The sequence below is a fragment of the Apis mellifera genome, linkage group LG14 (genome assembly GCF_003254395.2).
Source record: "Apis mellifera strain DH4 linkage group LG14, Amel_HAv3.1, whole genome shotgun sequence".
NCBI lineage: Eukaryota > Metazoa > Arthropoda > Insecta > Hymenoptera > Apidae > Apis > Apis mellifera.
The window spans coordinates 6,228,600-6,251,091 of NC_037651.1; the positions used below are offsets into that span (position 1 = coordinate 6,228,600).

Consider the following 22,492-nt stretch of genomic DNA (forward strand, 5'->3'; position numbering starts at 1 on the left):
ATCGTGATTCGTTCAGGTTACGATAATTTGTATATCGATGATTCTTTTGATTAATCTTTCTCTTAGGATTTTGATCATTGGATCATTTTTTTCTATTATGATTTATAAGAATTCTTTACGAAGAATTTTTTCTTTTTTTTAGAAATATTTCTGACGAACGAATATAAAAATAATTGCCATATAAATATAATTGAAAATTGCCACAATCGATATTACGAGAATTAGAATCATTCTATGAAATTCTTTCCCTTCTTCGAATTATTTGCTTTACTTTCTCTCTCTTTCGAAAAAAAAAAAGAAAAGAAAATCGTTAGAATGATGACGAGAAACAAACGAGAAATTGAGTTATCTGGCACGAATTCATACGAAGACAGTATATCCGGGACGGATGAATTTTATTAGATTCTTTATGACGCACTTGGTGGCAATGAGCCGATCGTAAAACGGCGCATTAGCGCGAAACTAAAGTTACTTGATTTATTAATCTTGTCGTTGCTCGATATTTGACCGGGCACTATTCCGTCAATTAAATCTCGTAGTAAATATCTCGTGGTTAAACTTACGTGTTACAGAGATTGGTGGTGGCAGCTGTACTCGCCGATACCTGAAACACGAGAACGAATTTCCATCATTATCCTCGATTTGATTAACGATTTTACATTTCGTTTTCTTTATTAGTAAAAAAAAAAAAAAAAAAAAGAAAATATACATATATATTTTTCATTCATTCAGACGTTGTGAAGTGAAGAACGATTAAATGGACGTTTTCGCATTTACGAGAAACACACAAAATTCAAAACAAATAAAAATAAAACATTTAAACAGTGCAGATATAGATATTGTACCGTGATATTTGGAGAATGGATCGAATATATATTATTTAAATTCCATTTCCATAATTAGGAATTTAATTGGTCTGATGAATTTGCATAAACGTCTACCGAAAGTAAGTAATATTGAAATAATTATTATAGCATTAAATATTTTAATAATATTAAATATCGTGTAATATTCGATGATTTTAATGCCTCGTATTAAATTTATTTTACGAGTAAAACACGGTGGGATATTTATTTACAAGAGATAATCTTGTACGGTGTTTTTAAAATATTTTTACCAATTTTCAAAACGCTCGATTAGATCAATTTCCCTCCCCTTGTCTGAAAATATTCACCAAAATTTCACGATATGCTCCATTCGATAAATTGAAACGAATACCATCCCTCTCGTCCCTCAATATGTTATTTTTACCCCTCGATATATTAAAAACTCCGTCATTTTCCTTTAAACATCCCCCGTTTAACAGTTTTTATTTTAAAATTCAAAGGTCAATAATACTAGAAATAATACTCTTGCGGTTCAACTCGTGGAAAGATAGACATCGTTTCTTCCATTTTCCCCCAATTTAACAAGCATCGTTGACGAAAAGTCAATGGAAACATGTTCGAAACGCGCGTAAATGCATCGTTGGACAAGAATCGAGGCGTGGTTCCTTCTCTCGGGGAAAAAAGGAGAAAGTAATAATAATAATAAGAGGAAGAAGAAGGAGAAGAAGACGAAAGTGAGTAAAGTCGAAAGTTTATGCGCGTATCTTCCTTAACACGATGGAAGAAAATTGTAGGAAAACGTTCGCGCGAAAACGATTCTCGTCCGTTTTGCGTGGAGAGATGCGTACATACGATCGTTGTTTGCGTTGTGTTAACATCGTTGAAAGTTATATTCAGGAAAAAAACTTTTTAGAAATAGGGATAACATTACTGGAATTTACGAGGAATTATATTTTTGTACGGATAAGAAGATAAAAAAATAAAAGGACGAAGAATTTGTTCATTGAACGTTGCAACGAGTATTATATTTTGCAAATTATTTTAGATTTATACAATTTGGCCTAAAATTATATTAAATATATTTCACTTAATTTGAAAAAGTATTTCTCTCAAGTATTCATTTATCCAAATATTTTTCCTTCCAATCGAATATTCTTCCAATATTTCAAAGATTACAAACGAAAGATATCAAAAAAAAGAAATACGAATAAATCTTCGAAAGAACAGAAAAGTGAAGTTTGATTTGAAAAGAAGAAGAAGAAGAAGAGAAGGTGAAAACAGCCTTCATTGTCTTCCATCGTTTCCCATTCTTTATTTTTTATTTCTTCTTTTTTCTGTCCAAGAGAAGCTTGGATTTCAGTTAACCGCGCGAGATTCGAACAGTGGACGGATTCAATGCAGGGAAATCAATTTTGGGGCGGGTGGATGGCAATTTGCTTTTCAGCCGCGGCGATCAGGATAATGGCTACGATTCGTGGCGATTGTTTAAGCGGGGATATAAGGCAAACAACGTGTACGTGAACCGAAACAAATTTTCACCGCCCTCCTTTTCAATATTTTATAACATCCGTTTGTTCCGCTCCGACAATCCTCGGGAGTGCCGTGTTTTTTTTTAATTATAAACCACCCCTTTGTCCAACAGCCGAGATTTCTGAGTGTTTTTCTTCCTTTCTTTTCCTTTTCGAGGAGTGAAATTGAAAAAATAATTTTAAGGAGTATTCGTTACTAGTTGAATGCGATTCAATCTCGAATGAAATTTGAGAAAATAAATATGACGATAATTTATCCGTGATAAAATAATTTTTGATTTTAATTGTTGCGCGTTAATAAATATAATTTAATAAAAATATTAAGAGAAAAGAAATCTACTTGTTTCTAGAAAAATATTCCCTAATAGAAGAAAAGGATCATGTTTCGAAAGCAATTTATAACAAACTTTGAAATTTTACGACGCTTTACGAAAAATGATAAAAAGAGAAAAAAAAAACGTCGATGCATCTCTTTGATCTCGACGATCTGATATATTTATATTTACTAACGAGACAAATCGAAGCAAATTATCCTCAAGAAAATTTCCATGAAATCAATATTTATTAATTTTCGAGGGGAAGTTGGAGGAAGTTGAAACTTGAACTTGTGGAACAGCCGATTCCGCGAGCGAGCATTCGCCAATTCGTAAATCTTATCCCATCGAGAACGAGAAGTTGGCGGGTCGCAAATCTCGTTTCGAAAACTGGGGGAGGAGGAGGAGGGTGAAGAAAAAAGGAAGGGCGAATCTTTTTTTCTCTCTTTTTTTTTCCTCTCCCCCGCGGAAATCCACTTCAGACTCTCGAGCGAACGAGAGGGTCAAAGTGCGCCGACAACGCGCCAGTGTAAGCGCAAATATCTCCTCGAGGGCGGAATATCCAACTGAAATCCTTGAAAAGTTGTCCAAGATATAGGATACTTGCGTATACTTCCGGTTTATAACATCCGTCTACTGAGTTCTTCTTTTCTTTTTTTTATAAAATGAATCGAATTATTCCTCGTCGAAGAATTATTATTCGTGGCAATAATTTTTTTCGATTTATTTTTCATTTTATCGAAATGAAAGAAAAATAGATAATTACTTAAGAAGATGCGAAAAGGGGAGGAGGAGGAGAGAAGCGAGACATCGTAATTCGCTCGGCCACAGTTATCTCGCCACCCTAATCAGAATCGTCCTTGACCTAGGATCCCCGAGCCACAACATCCTCTCTCGGCAAACCCTCGAATCCTCTCGTCTCCTCCACCATCATCCCTACTTCTGCCCTTCCCAAACCTTTCTAAAACCAACATTTCCTATACATTTTCGAAAATTAAGAAAAGTAAGAAGTTAAACAAAGTAAATTTCCCATCTAAATTTTTGTGCCTAATTGATTGAAAAATCGTCCATCCTATAATTAAGTATCCTATACCGAATTTCTATTTTCATTTCAGTTCATGGATTAAAAAGAAGAAGAAGAAAAGACGTAAAAACCCATTCATCCAACAGTTTTATCGCGAAAAAGAAAAAAAAAAAAGTTAAAAATCGAACGAATTAACGCAATTAAATCTCGAAACGATTCCACCATTTCCACTCTCGTCCGTGTTATCATCGCTTACGCCTCGATTAAAAATAATCGCGTCTATCCTCGCCTCGCCCTCGACAATTGATCATTCATTTGATCAATTTCCCTTTCCATCCGCGAGAGAATTAAATAAATAAATTTATACACCCCGATCGGGGTATTGACAATATCCTCGATCCCCGAATCCCGATTTAAAAGCAAAAGAATACGAACGCTCCTCCTTTCTTTCTTCCCTATAATTAATTATATCGATTGATCGGTCCACCCCCCCCCTCCCCAGGGTTAGGGTTTCGAAGGAGGAAACGGAGGAGTACGAGACATCGGAGAGTGCAAACACGGAACCGTCGTTGCAATACCACGATAGTGCATTATCGTGTAGCAAGTCGTGCTTTTGTCCGTCGAGAGATTTGGTTACAAGTACAATCGATCAGAGAGAGAGTCTATCTAATTGCTGTAGGTCCCGTAACGCGGTGTTAATGACGTAGCACAATGATATTCGATTCAGGATGCAAGCTGCTGTTGGATGAATCGCAACGGAGAGGGGGGGGAGGTGACGTACTCCCCCTTTACCATGAATCTATCAGCCACGGTCTGACGTTCCACGTAAACGGGTGTGTATTATGGAGGCTGTGTACGCGGGGATAACAATGCTCTCCCTACCCTCGAAACGTTTTGGAAAATTATTCTAACGCGGTGGAGGCGGACAACGTTCAACATTCTGCATTATTCTGGACGTTTCACGATCATGGGCGTGGAAAAACTTGGGATGGAGAAATTGGAAAGTGGAAGTTTTGGATTTCGATTCGAAATCGAAGGGGAATTAATTATTATTTGTGTGAAGTTTTTGTAATCTCGATTTAGAGAAGAAGATCAATTTGTAGCAATTTATACGAGTGAAGAAATAGATAGGTAATATTAGGGAATGAAGGTGAAATGATTGGATCAAAAGCAAGAAAATATATATTTAGTAAAGGAAAACGTGGATTTGTAGCAATTTATATAAATGAAGAAATAGATAATAATATTGGGGATAAATATAAAATAAATAGGGATAAGGTAATATTAGGGAATAGATTATGGGAAATGATTGGAGTAAAAGTAATAGCAAGAAAGAATATATTTAATAATATATTCTCATTTAGAAAAGAAAGTTTCACAATCTCAATTTGTAACAATTTATATAAGAAATAGATAGATAATATTAGAGAATAGGTTGAGGGAAATGATTGAACCAATAGCAAGAAAGAATATATTTAATAAAGAAAAATGTGGATCTTGATTTGGAATTGGATGAAAAGGGAAATGAGAATTAATTATCTATGAAATTTTTTAAAAGTTTCACAATCTCAATTTGTAACAATTTATATAAGAAGAAATAGATAGATAATATTAGAGAATAGATTGTGGGAAATAATTGAACCAATATTTAATAAAGAAAAATGTGGATCTTGATTTGGAATTGATGAAAAGGGAAATGAGAATTAATTATCTATGAAATTTTTTAAAAGTTTTACAATCTCAATTTAAAGAAAAAGCTCAATTTGTATCAATTAGGAGAATATAATTCGACGAAAAGTAACATTATATACACATGGATCATGTCGATGCCTATATTCCACAACTCTGAGCTCACTATATTTCAAAAAAGGTTCAATCGAAGCAACGATCTCGTTCAATGATCCGATTCACTGCATAAATATACGGATCTTTTACATACACAAACTCGCCAGATAATAAACCGCTCATAATGTTTCATACGCACATATATCTTTGTTCCATGTCAAATTTTTCGAATAAGAAAATTTCTCCCAAACGAAGGGTGGAGATAGAAGGATAACAACGGGTGTAATGCCTCGATCCGACGCCGGTTAAATTCCTTTGGATCGGCAGAACTCTCGGTGGCTGGCAGAACGCCACCAGAAAGTTAATTCGTCCCGGCGCCGAATCAATTCCCCGCGTTGTATAAATATATCGCGACTCTGGACCAATATCCCCGCCGATCCCCCACTTTCGACGCTCCCCTTTTCCCACCTTGTTGCGTAATCAGCCTATTATTCGCCTATTATTCGCGCTTTACAAATTAATCCTCTTAACTTTTAAACATTTTTTAAAACATTCTCTCTCGAGAGCCTCGTCCTTGCGGAATAAAATTTCGATTATTCGACATCCGAATGACGATGACGACGACGATGATGAGAATTCGAGGGAAATTCACTTCTTCGGATGATCCGAGGTAGAAAGGGAAACCGAAAGGGTGGAAAGGGATAGGAACACGATACCCAGGATGGAAGATGAGACGAAGAAGAGAGGGATGGAGGCGCACTTAACCGATGCACGCCTATCTCATCGAGGTCTTTAATCACCCATCGTGTAACGTTGTGTGCCGTCTAAACCGTAACTCCAGACGTGCTAACGATTACGGGTTAGCCTGCTAACGAATCTGTCTGCCCGTGTACACGTGTTTCGTACACGCTCATATGAAATCCTGTAGAACGGCCCATAGGAGTTCTACCCCCCGAGCTTGTTAAACGAAATATCTTAAGGAAAATTGAGAAGAAAATTCTATTTTATAGTCGAATTCGTTTATCAACGTGTGTAAATTAATATTATACTGTTGGAAAAATTGATCTATAAATATATATAAGATGATGTAAGATGATTTTGAGTAAGAGGAAAGGTTATTCTTTAATGTACTCTTTTGATTCATACGATGCCTTTTAAGATTTTGCTCTACCATCCTTGTCTTTCTCTAACCTGTCTCACTGTATATCTTTGGAATCAGATACGAAACAAAAAGCATATATTTTTAAGATTTTTACATCTTAGAGGTGAAGTGAGTGAATCTTAATCTGAAACTTTTAAATCGTTTTTTTTAAGGTTGTGTTATACATAAAGAGTTATATGAGATATTAAACAGGTGTGAAATGATAATGTAAGATTGTTATAATTCGTTTAAGTATGAGCGTCGATGGTCAGTTTATAGAATTTAATGTAATTTTATAATGAAACATATCGAGGATTTCACCTTGCAAACTGTGAAACCGAATACTATTTTAACGCCATTGTCTTTGCCAAATGAACAACGAACAAACGAACGTTGCGTCAAATAAGTATATTTAAATATTGCTCGTTATAGCTGCGAGACAATTTGGAAGTATGCCTTTGAAATACGATCCAAACCGCCCTTCTTACTTACAACTCTGCTCGACACTTGCAAGAATATTCGAATAACATTTCCATCCTCTAATTTTTCCCCTCCATCGCAATAAGAACGGATTTAAGTAAAAGATTCGAACAGCGTTTAATTACACTCGTTCGAAATTAATTTTCAACACAAATATTCAAGGAAAAAAACATTTCTTTCAAACATTTATTCGCAACAATTGACGAATACACTCTTCGATTTTTCAACCCGAAGTTTTATTTCCATTCAACCACCCCTGAAATTTCGCCCCTGATCCCTTTCCTCCTGAAAAGAGAACGAGAGAAACAAAGACAGCAAAGAGAAATCGCAGTATCCCCCTCCCCCTTCGAATCATCTGCCACGGGCACTCGACATCAAAGAAATCAACCTTTCGAACGAAAACCGCCCCTAAAAGCCGGCCTAAACAACGATCACACAAAGAAGATCGGCGACAACCGATGCGGAGAAAAGGAGAGGAGGATAGAGAGAGACAGAGATAAAGTATGGAATAAAAAGGGGAGAAGAATGCATCCGTGTGCACGTAATACCGGCTAATTACGGATCACCCGCGGCCGTGTATAAATTCTAACGTGGCTGGGACCACGGATGACGCCTCTCGCGCCGGTAAAACCGCGTATTAAAATTCCGGACGCCCGGTGAAATACTGATCCCGCGTCGAGGGTGTACCCACCACAAAGGTACACGAGTTGGACGAGTGGATGAGAGGAAGAGATAGGAAGAGAGAGGGAGAGAAGATGGTGAGACGCGCCACCGTTGGAATACTGGAAGCCCGTGGCCCGGGGGATTAATCACGGGGCATTATGGCGGCGCGGTGGCTCAAAAGCGAGGCAAGGAAACGAAGGTAGGAAGGAAGTAACGAACGAGGCTGAATCATAACTCAACCTGCTCGATCTGCGCCCGTATCTGCGCCCTCGGTCTCGCATTAATAAGGGCATAAACGGTGTATAATTTCAAAGTAGTAGGCACTGTTCCCTCCTCAGTCAAAGAGCCATCTTCTGCTCTTCGTTTCGTAATCTTCCTCCTCCTCCCTTTCCCTTCCTCGCCATCATTCCCAACATTGGGGAGGGGAGCATCTCTTCTTCGTTCCGTCCAAGTTTACGACAGGGGAGGAGAAAAGGGGGTACGTTATATAGCCTCGAGCTGTATGATATACGAGAAGGGGTACGTGTTAGAGGGATTATCATACGTAATTCTTGCTTCGAGTAGGAATGTTTGGATACTTTTCGAATATTATTCTCTTTAACAGATTGGATTGGGATTGATTTCTTTCTATTCAGAGGATTTTCTTTGTATCTTGAGAATATCTTGGACGAGAAAGTTGATTCGTTGGGTTGATGAGTTCCGATTTATTTTTTTTTTTTAGTAGAAGAATATTTTTGTGCATCGAATAAAAAAAATACTTACTGACTCACTTTAAGATCGTGAACTATGTCTATCGTTCAATAATGTTAATTTTTCACCCTTCGTTACAATTACATTCACACATTAAGGAATTCATACAATTGGAATGTAATATCGTGATAATAATTTTGAATTAAAAAAAAAAAAGGAAGATAACAATAATTATATCAAATGATATTAAAAGGGAAAAAGTTGGAGAATCAATATAAGACGGGGAAAGGATTAAGGGGATGATGTTCGAGGTACTGTCGAGTCAGTATATTTATATCCGGTTATTATTGTTGGCTCACCGTAGTGTAATCCACGTTAAACTTAACCGTATTAAATTAGTTTCGAATTAATTTAAAGTGAAATTTATGCATCCCCCCATTTTCTGGCGTCGCGCCTCCTCAACCACGCCTGTTGCTGTTGCTGCTGCCTCCCCACCTCCCGAGTAATTGATACACACGCGGGGCCCACTAATATAAAATTAATTGAATTTTCAGCTTTTGTTCGAATTAATTAGCCGCAAAAACTTGCGGGCTTTTCCGTGTCCAAGTTAAACATCCACCTGGCCGATACCCTCCTCCCCCCCCTTGGTGGACCAACCAGCCACCCATCGCTCGCTAATTAAGCGCAAAGTTGAAACTCTAATCTATTACGTAATCAGATTATGAATTTGGCCGTGAATAGGATATTACACGGGGGGGCCTGGGACGAAATTGATAAGACAACGCTTTCGTTCGTTCGAGGAGAACGATGAAAAATTGATAAACAGGATCGTTTCTGCGAATACTTGTCTTTCCAAACATTTGTCGCGCGAATATTTTATTTCTCTCGTGTTAAAGATTTGGAGATTTCTGGAGAATCTTGGGATTACAATATTTTCAACTTGAAATATCGAAATATCGAAATATTATTCTTCGTTTGTTGCAATGTAACGCGGTTCGAGCAAGTTGAGTCACGTTTGATTTTCACATTTTCCATTCGCGTTTGAAAGTTTCTATCGATTGATGCACGTTGAACGTTAGCCTTGCAATGAACAATACTGCAGTCAGTCTCAACATTTTTCAAATATCAATTGAGTAATTCAATCATGGAGCATTATGAGGATAACCAAACCGAATCATCCTCGTGATACGGTTTTATGGAATTTGAAAAGGATTTGATGAGAAAGATTGGATGAATCATCGAGACGAATTTTGATCGAATCCGTGCTAGATTTCGTTCGATTCCAGCTCAGAGGGAGAAAATGATCGCAAGACAAAGTTAAATAATAATTCAATCTTGTCAATCTCGTCCCAGCTCCCTCTTCGTTCCCCCTCTTATTGTCCTGACTCCTTTCAACCTGGAGGAAACTGCACTTATGATATGCAGAGATACTACGTCTCTTCCTAACATCCCTATGTACACCTATAACGGAACTACTGAAATTCTGGCGCAAATACACAATGGCAAAGCTCATATTGCATAGAGGCTCGGTGCACGAGGCAACACAGAGAGTTTGGTAATTTAACTGAAATCTAGAATCTCGTTTCGAATCGACTCCTCTCCTCCAGTCTAATATATCGCAAAAAGGAATTGATGCAAGAGCTCCATTTTTTTTTTTTTTTTAATAACAATCGCCATTTTTAATTATTGGAAAATTTTGAGGGAACGAATGAGCTTGAAATTTGAAATTATGAAATCGTTAAGGAGAAATGTCTCCTTTAAATATTCTTGAGTTTATAATAAACTTTAATTCTCGAATTAACTGGATCTTTAAGCGGATATTATTTTTCCAACAAGGGTATCATGTTATTATGATAATTATGAAAAAGTGGTTAACATCGAGGTTAACTGGCCTAAATCGTAATGAAAATTTCAATCATAGTATCTGCATTCGTTAAAACAAGCTTCACCGATCGATCGAACGCATCTGCATATGTAATCGTTAATTAAAACGCGCCACAAAGAGAATTCGCAACACAACCAACCGCACGATACCGTATTCTACGACCTAATCGCACTGTTCATTTCATAAAATTAATTCACCATCATTCCAATTTCGAAAGAGCCTTGCCCCCGACAAATTTGTAAGAAATTCAATGCAAATTCCACCAAATACGATCAAATTTTAAACACTTAAAAACTCAAAAATTTCATCCTTCAATCCAGCAGAAGATCTTCTTCCTCTTAGAAAAATCTTATCGAGATTCACACGCAAAGGACGCAACTCGTCGATTAAAAAAGAAAAGAAAAAGAATCCTCCTCACCAATAACAGACCCTCTCCACTCAGAAAAAAATTGAAAGCGATCTCAAAACCTACATAAATCCTCATAACACACCGCCGTTTCCGTATCGCCATCTCTCATTAACGCAATTACGGTTCCACGTGGTTGGAACAACGTGGATGGTCGATCGAAGCCGCAGCCAGGAAGGGAGAATCGGGTTTCGGGTATCACAGATCGGTCGATCATCGTGTAAAGACTTGTAAACCAGCCCGTGGCACAACCTCCCTACACAGCGCGTGCAAATAGCTGCAGATAAACACAAACACCATCTCTCTCTCTCTCTCAGAAGGAGACTCGTGCGAAAGGAAGAAGGGGTGGACGGAGAAAAGAGGGCGCCTGCGCCTTCAGACTCAGATGCAGAGGGTTTCTTCTTATCGGTGGAGAAATATATTGGGTTCCGGTTCGCGTTACCCGCGATCTGAAACCTCATATAGTAGGCGTAATTAAGCCGCAAGAGATTTGCATACGATCCGACCGTTACTCTCTCTCTCTTCGTGCGGCGAGAAGAGGAGACGGGTTACTCGATTCGAGCGGAACACGGCTGTTCAACACGCGGAGGAGGAGAAGGAGGAGGAGGAGGACGTGGTTTATTCGGATTTTAATTTTTCGAAATTAGAAAGGGCGAGCATGGTCGCGCAATTAAACATTGCGAATTGCCGCCGGGGACAATACGAAGCGTTTAATTGCACGATTATAATTCTAAGGAGCTTCGAGGACGCGCCCTGCACCGGAAGGCAAAAGAAAAAAAGAAAAAGAAATAATCCCTTTTGGGAGGGATAATTAGTATTCTCCATCCCTTGCTAGATTTTATCACGGGTGTGTTCAAACGGAGGCGTTGAGAAAATTGTGGGGGTGGTTTATTGCTCCGCATAAAATTTCTCGAAATAATTTCCATAATACGATATTATCATTATTATTAATCGAAATATTCGTTCAAAGTTTAACAGATATATATATATATATATATATATAGAATAATTTAATTCAACAAATTTTGGATATATATATATAGAATAATTTAATTCAACAAATTTTGGATATATATATATATATATATATATATATATATATATATATATATATATCCAAAATTTGTTGAATTAAATTATTCCCAACTTGTGTATTACCTACATAAAAATACTTCGTTCGAGATGGAAGAAAAAAATAATACAAATCAAATCTCCAAACGCGATAGAAATCGTGCAAATCCTCGAAATTTCGATTCTATCAAATCGAACATAAGCCGAAATCAACCGCGTCGCCACGTTAATTGGACAGCAATTTGAACAGACCTCCCCTCCGCTCCTCGAAATCGATACATCGGGGTATATCTCGAATAATAAAATTAGGGAGGAAAAAGGGTCTCTGCTCGGATCGTGTGATATCATGTGCAATCATTAGCGGTAACCAACGTGGTAGAATGATACTACCTCGTTACCATTTATACATATATACATGTGTACACAGGGCGAGGGGAGGCCTTAGCCATCCGCGTGGACGCAGTCGTCGCAGTGCACCATTTCCTAACAGGGCGATAAACATTCTTAATTTATATCGTTGTCGATACCGTTCAACCGGTTCGAGCTGGTCCAACGGTTTTTACGAGGGTGGAAATAAAAACTGGGGAAAGGGTTAGACGATTTCCAATTATTCTTAACTCGGCCGGACCCTTTGCGGATGATATATGTGTGTGTATATGTGTGTAATGTTCCTCGTGTGCGATAGTTTCAAGGAGAGGGTAATGGAGGGAACGATATTTGAGGGGAGGAGAGAAATTTAATAAATCTTTGAGCGACGATAACGGTGGAAAAATGTATGTATTTTTCTTTGACCGGCGGTCCATTTCGCCTTGAAAGAAAGAGAGAGAGAGGGAAAGGGAGAAACTTTGGGAAGAGTATCGTTGTTTGATATTTAGAGAGTTTAGAGAGATCGTTTCTTCCCTTGGAAAGGGAAAAACATTTTATGATTTTTCTCGTTACTTCTTCGTTTCTTTTTTAATTTCTTCATGTTTGAAAATTGTTGTTCTTCGTGTTTAAGTTAGAATTTTGAAGAGGAACAGTCACTTGGTTATATTTTTATGAAAAAGGAAAAGAAAGGAATTAGTACGATTAAAACGAAGAATCTTTGGTCACTTGATTGGAATCGATCATTTTTGCGATTTTTATACACGAAATTTTGTGTATAATAAATCTGTTAAATCGATCCTTCGAATAAAGTTATTTTCTTCAATTCCAAAAAAAGATTCTATGTTTCTATTCCAAGGGATGATCGAGCATTGTTTGTCGTATGTAAATATAACTTACATGGACCACTGTTCCTATTTTCGCCAATTGTATATTAAGAACTCGACTATTTTATCCACGACCCTGTTCAACACACTTTTCCTTTCCCCCAGATTCTCTCTTTCTTCCCTTTCTGTTCCACGCAAAATCGAAACACCGGGTTGAAAATAATTCTCCAAAATTTCTTGTTCCCCGTGAAATCATTCTAAGCTAAAGAGTATTTCGAGGAAAGATATTGTAAAGTTTTGAAAGGCGCGGCGGATGGAGACGAAGAATCGAGAATTTTTCCAATTTTTACGTTCTAATTTTACGCAAGAAAAAACAAATAACCGGTGGCTGGGTGTGGGTAGTTTGTTATTCTGTTTCTCGCAATGTTGCGTCACGAAAATGCAAATATTGTTATACGATGAAGTTTAAACACTACCACCCCAAATAGACAGAGCACTCGTTGGAGGGTTAGCTGGTTGAACGATGGAAGAAGATAAATGCACGGCTCGCATGTACATACATATGTAGTTCGAGCCATCTACACGTTTCAGCGACGGGGAAAGAAAGAGAGAGAGAGAGAGAGAGAGAGGGAGAGATTGATATCTAAGAAAAAGGTCGATTTGATAAAACGGTGATAAGAACGTTGCGGCTTGTAATTAAGATAGACTGATTAATTGGAACGGCGTTTATCTCATCGTCGAGGAAACGCGCGCGATAAAAGTAACCGAGGATTTCTTGGTTTGGGGTGTTAGTTACCCTTTCCCGCGTATTTTGCACGCACTTCACCCTTAAGTTTCGTTCATCTTGGAAAAATATTTTTATTTTATAAAAATATTTCTGGAGAAGAAAAATTTTGCACGAAAAATTGTCCAAGAATTCAAATAGAACACTTTTGAAAATATTTGATAAAAGAAAAATAATTATCCTCTAAGAATTAAAACTACCTTTTAAATCCATTCAATTAACTATCCCTTCTTCTTCAAAAAATAAATAAATAAAAATCATATTTAATTTTCCATCAAATCCTTTTTTATTCGCACGGAAATTCTAATTTCCAATTCGTTCAAAAATATTCTTGTTTTCTATCTCTCTCTCTCTCTCTTTCTCTCCTTCTCTTATATCAAAACAAAAATCACACGATATCCGACAAACGCAATCAAACTCCACATCAAAAATCCATCGCATTGCAAAAATAAAAACGCGCCCCCTTCTTGCATTTTCTCTTTTCTTTTTTTTCCTCCCCTCCAATCGCAACGCAGAGGAGGAAAATCCAGAGGAGGAAAATTTCGCTGCTCGAGTGGAACCAGTTTGCCGAGCCTCAAAGATAATCGACCAAGTTAAACTCTTGCGAATTCAAGTTGAAGGCTGTAACCAAAGTTGGCCGGCTATCGCCTACCGACTCTAATCGAATTGGCACCGGGGCAAAGTTGAACAGGGAAGTACGCAACTTTTCTACCCACGCTACACACACACACACACACATACACACACGCGCAAGAGAAATTTATATCATGGTCTTTTTCACGGACCAGCGTGCCTCCCGATTTTCACCGTATCCCCGCCGATTTTTATTACAACGCCTGTGATTTTTCGGATTTCCAAAACGTAGATTTTTTTTTTTACCATGTAAAATTGAAGTTCCTCTCGAGAACAGATTTTTCTTTCTTTCTTCCTTTCTTTTTTTCGACGGAAGAGGAAAGATTTTTCCTGATTAATCTACGCATCGTAAACGCAATTGATATTGATTTTTGCCAAAGATATTTGGATGATCTATGAAAAGATTTCAAATTTAACAACAGTTTTAAAAAATAACGAACCTTGGAACGTATAGTTTCTTTTCTTTTTATCTTAATTTAAGAGAAGGAATGATAATCTTCTTCTTCTTACGATAGAAACGATCCCGGGAAAAAAGTTATTTAAACTTTCTGGGCCGTAATAGGAGAAACAAATTCGCGGGGAATGGTATATAATAACTATCCGCTTGATAATCTAAAAGGTAAACTTGCTGAGCTTGCTGATAATTTCCTCGTGAGGCGAGAGGTTAGATCGTAATCTAATAAATGTGGCGCGATATTGTGGACGGCGACTTCTCGTAATTATCATGCGCGACGCTGTTCCACGCCCGGATTGTCGGATGCACAATCTCACGGAATATGAGTGTACAGCTCGATGAAGCGTGTACAAGTATTTGTATCGTCTGATTTATCATCGTCGAGACGAAGAAAATTCGAGAAATGGATCAAAATGATCAACGATTATTGGAATATCTTATAAATTATTTAAAATTATTTCCGATCTTCTTCTCCGATATTATTTATATCAGTGTTAAATTTCAGAAACATTTCTTCGATGTCAAAAATATAATTCAATTTTTAATCTCCACTTGAAGAGAAACTGAAAGACAAGACTGTGTCGCGTGGAAATTGGGGAGGAAGTTAAAGTATTGCTCGTGGAAAAAGGAAAAAAATACCTCATCGATTACGAGTTTTCGAGAAAAACGATCAAATACATTTGTTCCATTTATTCGTGGAAAAATAAATATTTATCTCTGGAATCAACATTTTTCAAACAAGGAGCGAGAAAAGAAAAAGCGTCGAGAGCACAGCTGGAATAATTGGACAAGGTATAAATAAAGTGTCGAGAAGAGGGGGCATACTCTGTGGAAATGGTGGCGAAAAGTAATAAAGATAATAGAACAATAACCGTGCATCGTTTGGCGGATAAAAGAGCGTGGATACACAAAAGAAGCGAGAAAAAGGGAGAAACTGTATAAAACTATCCGTTGGCGATTAAACTCGATTCGACTCGATAATAATTCTTCCCTCTTCAAAGTCCACTTCACAGCCCGTGTCCAAAGCTTGCCACAAAGCCGCCACATGGCCCCGTCATTATATTTTTCTCAATTATCCCAGCGGGATGGGCACTCGTTCGAAAATGAGCGAGGAACAGAGAGGAATGGAAGAAAAGGAGATAAAAGTGATGAGGCATCCGCTTCATCAGTTCGTTAAAAAGTTTGCCGGTGTTTGGCGGTAATTTCTCGCGCGACCTACACTTTTCCACGCCATATTTCTCCTCCCACGCGATGACAACCGATCTTTCGTCTCTTTCGCTCGGAATACTAATAATAATCCCCGTGTCTATTATTTTTCGCCATTATTAAATGGTGAATTTAACGCCATTTTCGAGCTAAATAAATATTGCAATACGTAAAGTTTAGCAATTATTATAATAACGTAAATGAAACCAAAAATGAAATCCTTCGAAAAGACTAATACTTTGTATTATAATTGCTAATATTTTTAGATTAATCCCTTATGTTTTTACATTAACTATTAAATATAATTTTATCATTAACTTTATGATTTAGATTCTTAATTTATTTAATTCATAATAATTATATTATATTTCTAAGCATTTTTAATAAACTTTATAATTATTATTGAACTTATTAGATTAATTATTCGACCTTGAACACTATCAATTCAACTATTAGCAAATTTAATTTCAGGACACTTAATTTTATTGGGAATCTTTATTAGAAATTTTATCTCAATTTTACCTATTAATTTATTAATTCAAAATATACTTTTAACTTTAGAAATTTTTATAATTCAATAATTCAAAGATACGTATTTTCAATTCTTTTATATTTTTCTGAATCGAATTAGGTCATATTAAAGACTAATGAAAAAAAATTTTCCATTTCATATAGTTACAAATAGTCCTTGATCAATTATCTTGTCATTTAGATTAATAAATACACTAGTTAGAACAGCCTCGTTTCATTACCCTCGTCGTCTTTTCCATCTCAAACTCATTTTCATTCGTAAGGAACAAAATCCAAAAATCGTTTCGCCCTATTACCCCTATTCTACAGGATCTATTGCTATTAATCCCGCAAATCTGGGGGAAAAAAAATAGAAGAATAGAAAAAAAAAAGAGAGAACAATATCGAATATACACACAATCGTATATAACCTCGAAATTCGATCAAACACGGGCAAACATTTGCGAACCGCTGAATGCTCACTATCATCACCCAAACGTATACTTGGCCAACAACGATAACAACAACAACAACAGCAGTAACAATAACAAAAAAATATCCGACAAAAAACATCGACGAAAAAAAATTCACATTTAATATTCCCTTGGAAAAACGAGAGTCGAGAGAGTTACTCGAAAGAAAGAAAGAAAGAAAGAAAGAAAGACAAAAAAAAAATACTCCATTTCCCTTTTATCCCCCGAACCATTTTTCATTTTGGTGGAACCAGCGTCGTTTTCCTACCGGATTCTCATTTCGCGCGTCAACAATACACGAGAGTTCCCGCAGCTTCGACGCGGTTTTTCCACGAATCGACACACGGGGTTAGGGGAGGGGGCTGTTTTCTGTTTCCCTCCTCCCCTATTTATTCGCCGACCATCCGTTGCCATACCACACGGAGGGGAGGAGAAGGCAAAAATGTATTTTTCGAGAACGATTCGCGGTAATCGGAAGTCATCAACTACCTCTTCCCCTCCCCGCACGAAAATGTTCGCTTTTTAAACGTTATTCGGCCCGAATCGGTGCTGGTGAATCGGTTGCAATTTTCGTGTTTACGCACAGGTGACACGACAATGGTCGGATCGGTGGCGATGACCGATGATTCGTGATTTTATACGGGAAAATTTCTGCAGCCTCTGTTCCTTCATATTGTTTCAACGAGTTGGGCTCGAAAGATGGGATTGAATTTATATATGATGGGGAAAAAGGATGAATTGAAGGTAAAAAGGAGATTGATTTCAAGAAAAGGGGGTAGAATTCGAGCTAAAAGAAATTGGAAAATAAGAATTTAATTCGGAAAATCTTCATTTAGAGAATCTTTTATTTCAAATTTCTCTTTTATATCTCTTTCGAGAGAAATCAACACGTGTAATTTATTCAAAGTCAATTAAATGCTCTCCAGCGATGAGAGTATTATTTCTAAAATGAGCAACCCTTTTTAAGCGAGCGACTCATCTCGAATCGGCCCGTTATTTCTCTTCCATTCGATATGCACGGAACCTCGATCCTTTATCCCAGTCGATAAGACTGTTGACGAAACCTCGAAAGATCTAGGGCTCGTCTCCGTATCGAGAAAACTTTCCTCCCCACTTTTCTTATTAACTAGCGCTAGTTTCGGTTGCGCAAGTTAGCTATAAAAATTCCTTCGTTTACACTGCATTACGTATTCGCCGGTTAAGCAACTGCTTTTCCGTCCCGTACAAAGCGTTTCAATCATAAAACTGAATTGCAATTTCTCTGTTTCGTAAGAAACTTTGCAACTATATACCTTTCTTCTTAAAAAAAAAAAAAATCGTTTCACAGAGAAAGGATACTCGATCGACGAAAATTTAAAGTTCCAAATTTTTCGAATCCTCCATTTCAAAGAATTCAAAAAGTTACAAATAACAACTCGAGCAACTCTAATTAATCTATATATATAATAAAAAAAATTAAATTAATCCTTCTTGAACTATTACAAAATTCTCGAAAATCCAAAATTCCAATAATTCCGTAGGAAAGAAAGAAAGAAAGAAAGAAAGGAAAAAAAAAATTAATTCGATAACCTGCCCGGATTACCACTGGGATTCCACGCTTAATTAAAGATTAACAATTCGCTTAAGCGCGCGATGATTAACGATCCTTCTTCGACCTCCTCTAACGTTTAATAACGAACAACGCGTACATCATTAAACTACTGCCCGATTAAACGCGCAAACTTTCGAAAGCTTTTCAACCCCTTCCCTCCCCTCTCTCCCTCCCTCCATAAAACCGATAAAACTTGGAAAATCGCGCGATACATCCTCGATCGAAAATAATTGCGAAAGACGCCGGTTTAAACCGATACAAGCAAAACTTGCGAGCACCTCGTAATCACCTCGATACAAGGAGGGGGGGTTAATTCACCCCCTAAACGTGCAAGCCCGATTTATAATGGGGGAGGTTGGTCTATAATTTGCGTGAACTTTACGCGGTAAGCGCAAAGCTACTTTGTTTACTTAATGCCCAACTTTATTCCATCAATTTAGAAGCAAGTTTGGATAAGTCCTGTTAAATTTGCATGTTTCCAGTTCGAACTCGGGTCCGTTACTCCCCGCTGTAACATCAATCATCCCTCTACCCATCCCTCTTTTGTATGTGTGCGTCTATGTGTGTGTGTGTGTGTATTATATTAGCCGGGTGTAATGTCGTTAATAAACCGAAAGTATCGAGCGTTGTTGAAAACGCTCGTTCACAAAGGTGAGAGAGAGAGAGAGACAGAGAGAGAGAGATTTGATTAACTTCGTGGGGAAGATTCGTGCGTTAAAACGGATCGGGGGAATCGAGTTAAAGAAGAATGGATTCGTTGTTTCATTTTTTTCTCGTTCGTCCATGATTTGTGTTGATCTGTTGAAAAAAAAAAAGGGGAAAGATATAGAGGCGTGACTTGAATGCAAGGTAAATGTTTTTTAACTGAAAAATTCCTTTGATTTTGAAAATATTTCTTCGATGACGAGTCGTGGATTTTTTTTATCGAATTTATGAAAGATAAAATTTTAGAAAGGAAATTGCTAAGAGATTTTGAAGATTCATTTTAATACAAATTGCGAATTTTCAACCTGAAAAAAGAAGAAAATTATCCGATTTTTTTCGAGCACATACTTCAAATTTTGTTAACTTTCTCTTTTCCTCTCTGTCTTTGTTACAAAGTTTGAAAAATTATTGGAAGACAGGATAGAAAAAAAAAATTCTCCCCTAATCAATCGAGGAAATTGGATCAAAATTCGAATTCCAAAGTAAAATTGATAAGAGGTTACTTTTATCTTTCCAAGCTTTTTCCCCGGAATATATCAATGGATTAAGGGTAGCAATCTCGAAGGTTTGATGGTGACCATTGGAGAAAGGCGGCCAGTCATTGCAAAGAATAGAAGAGCGACTCTCTGGGATAATATATGTCCCCATATCACCCCCGGGAACCAGAATGCATTCTCCGCCCGTCACTCACAAGTTTTCAATCACCCGACATGCAATTCGGGCCCCTTGATCCACCGAATTTTTACACGTTCCACGTGGTAACGAGACGCTTGACTTTCGATTCCTATCGAAAATTGCGAATCTAACCCTCGCATCTCCTCCTTTGATCCCACTATTTTTTGAATCCTCTCAAATATCTCTAAAATTCTATCCCACGAATATATAGAAAAAAGAAAAAGTAATGGAAAATCATTGGAAAATAAATTCGGGATAAAGTGAAAGATTAAAATTTTAAATTATTGAACGAGAAATACCAAATATAAATATTAAAATTCCAAAATATAATTTTATCAATACGAAAATACCAAGATTAAAATTCGAAGAATTTTTTCAAAACTAATTTAATAAATATTTACACACCTAGATACTCCTTTGCTTAACAATTTTTTAAACAAGACTCGAAAATTAGTGAAGAAAAACAAAAGAAATAACCAAAACGAAAATCCCACGAATATATAGAAAAAAAAAAAAAGAAAAACTAATGGAAAATCATTGAAAAATAAATCAAAATTCTGGATAAAGTGAAAGATTAAAATTTTAGATTATTGAAGGAGAAATATCAATATAAATAAGATAGAGGAAAGTACCAAGATTAAAATTCGAAGAATTTTTTCAAAACTAATTTAATAAATATTTACACACTAGATACTCCTTTGCTTAAAAATTTTTTAAATAAAAGACTCAAAAATTAGTGAAGAAAAAAAAAGAAATAAAACGAAAATCTCGATAAATAACGAGAAAAATATTAAAAATTCCAAGCTTCACGATCCACCCTGCCAATACCGAAAAAATTAGAACCCTTAGAGAAGATTGAACAAAAATAATCGAATGAGAAGAAAAACACATTGGATCGAATAAACATATATACATACGTACATCGAGAAGACACGCGCAAAGATTAAACAAAATATAATGGACGCGGGGAGATTGGATTGAGAAGAGTAGAAGAGGAGGTTGACATAATGGAGGCGTAACGGAGGTGCGAAGAGACGTCATACGCACTTCGTGTTCCCGCGCGATCGACGTGACCGGATTGCAGCCGTTGGAAACGATTCGAAAGAATTGCGAGTCCATCCACGTAACATAAAATATAGTAAATCGGGCAGAGAGTAATGCCTGGCTCGTAAATAACATGACATATGTTGGTGGAAGGCACGGGTGGCATGCACGCGGTAAATCTCCCCTTTCTCCGCGATCGATATAATGGCGGACGATTGCAACGTTGGCGCGGTGGCGCTGCGATCGATCGCCGAGAAAAGGGGAGGAAAGGGAGGGGGCTGGGAACCCTCGCGTTTACTTCGAAAACTTTCGCGGACGTGAAGGCTGCCAAGGAAGGGGGAGGGCCCTGCTATGCCCCTCCAACGATCAACGTCAAGTTTCTCTCCACGACCTTCCGCGGCAAAACACGGCTTCCGGAGTAGCTATCCAAGTCTAACCTCCCCTGCTCCCTGTTTCCGCTGGTTATTCGCGAGGAGAGGAGCATCGACATGGTCCTCCTCCTCCTCCTCCTCCCCTTCCTCGAATCCGCGGCTTATGTTCGAGAGGTGTTGAGGTGTTTTTCATTGTTTGTGTTTTTTTGGAAGAAGAGGGGAGGTTACTGGTTTTCTTTTTTTTTTATCCGGATAATTTGTAGCGTTCTCTGATATCAAAATTTTTTTTCGAGCAACAGTTACTCGAGAGTTTGGGTACTTTGAGATTTATGAATTTTTTGGATTGATGAAATTATTGAAGGGTGATTGATTGGGATTTTTTTAAATATTCTTATCTGTTGCTCGAAATATATAAAGATTTTTGTATTTTAAAGGATAATTATGATGAATGAATTATGATATTGATGGTGATAATTAAAAAGTAGGGAATTCAAGATTCAATTCACTTTTAAGATGACAAAGAGTGGTTGTAACGCGTCGTCTTTTTATAATCAACCGGATAGAATAGATAGAGTTGGAACCTTTGCCATCAGGAGCACGAGCAACGTTGTAAACAAGTTTGCCCGCAAGTTTCTCACTCCGCGGCATGAATGAATCAACTCATCCATTGAGAGATCAAAGCCACATTGCACAAGGAAAGTTAATATTCATCGATTAACTTGATCATTAGACACAACTCGGTAAATAATCATCTACCGACAGACGATCCTTTGTGATCAAGGGAAAAATACAATTATTTAAAAAAAAAATATTTGCGAACAGTAATGGAAATTCTAAAGATATTTTTCTAAGAATTATTTTCAAGAATTATCGCGAGAAAGAAAATTGAATCTACATCACATTTTCAAATTAATCCATGTTCTTTCAATATCGAACGATTTCTACCATTCAAAGAAAAAAAATTAACGCGCGTCAAAATTCTTCGAAATGGACAATAATTCTATAATAAAAACGATCCTCGCATCTGAAAAAATAATTCTT

At 37.1% G+C, this 22,492-nt stretch overlaps 1 protein-coding gene across 6 annotated transcripts in view; it reads right to left on the minus strand.

Moving 5' to 3' along the window:
* Window positions 1-22,492, minus strand: part of LOC726153 — a 301,298-nt gene that overhangs the window by 195,125 nt on the left and 83,681 nt on the right. For all 6 annotated transcript variants that reach the window (XM_016916318.2, XM_006562316.3, XM_016916317.2 and 3 more), the window contains one exon: window positions 564-604. The gene's annotated coding sequence lies outside the window, so the exon portion shown is untranslated. The remainder of the gene's footprint in view (window positions 1-563; window positions 605-22,492) is intronic.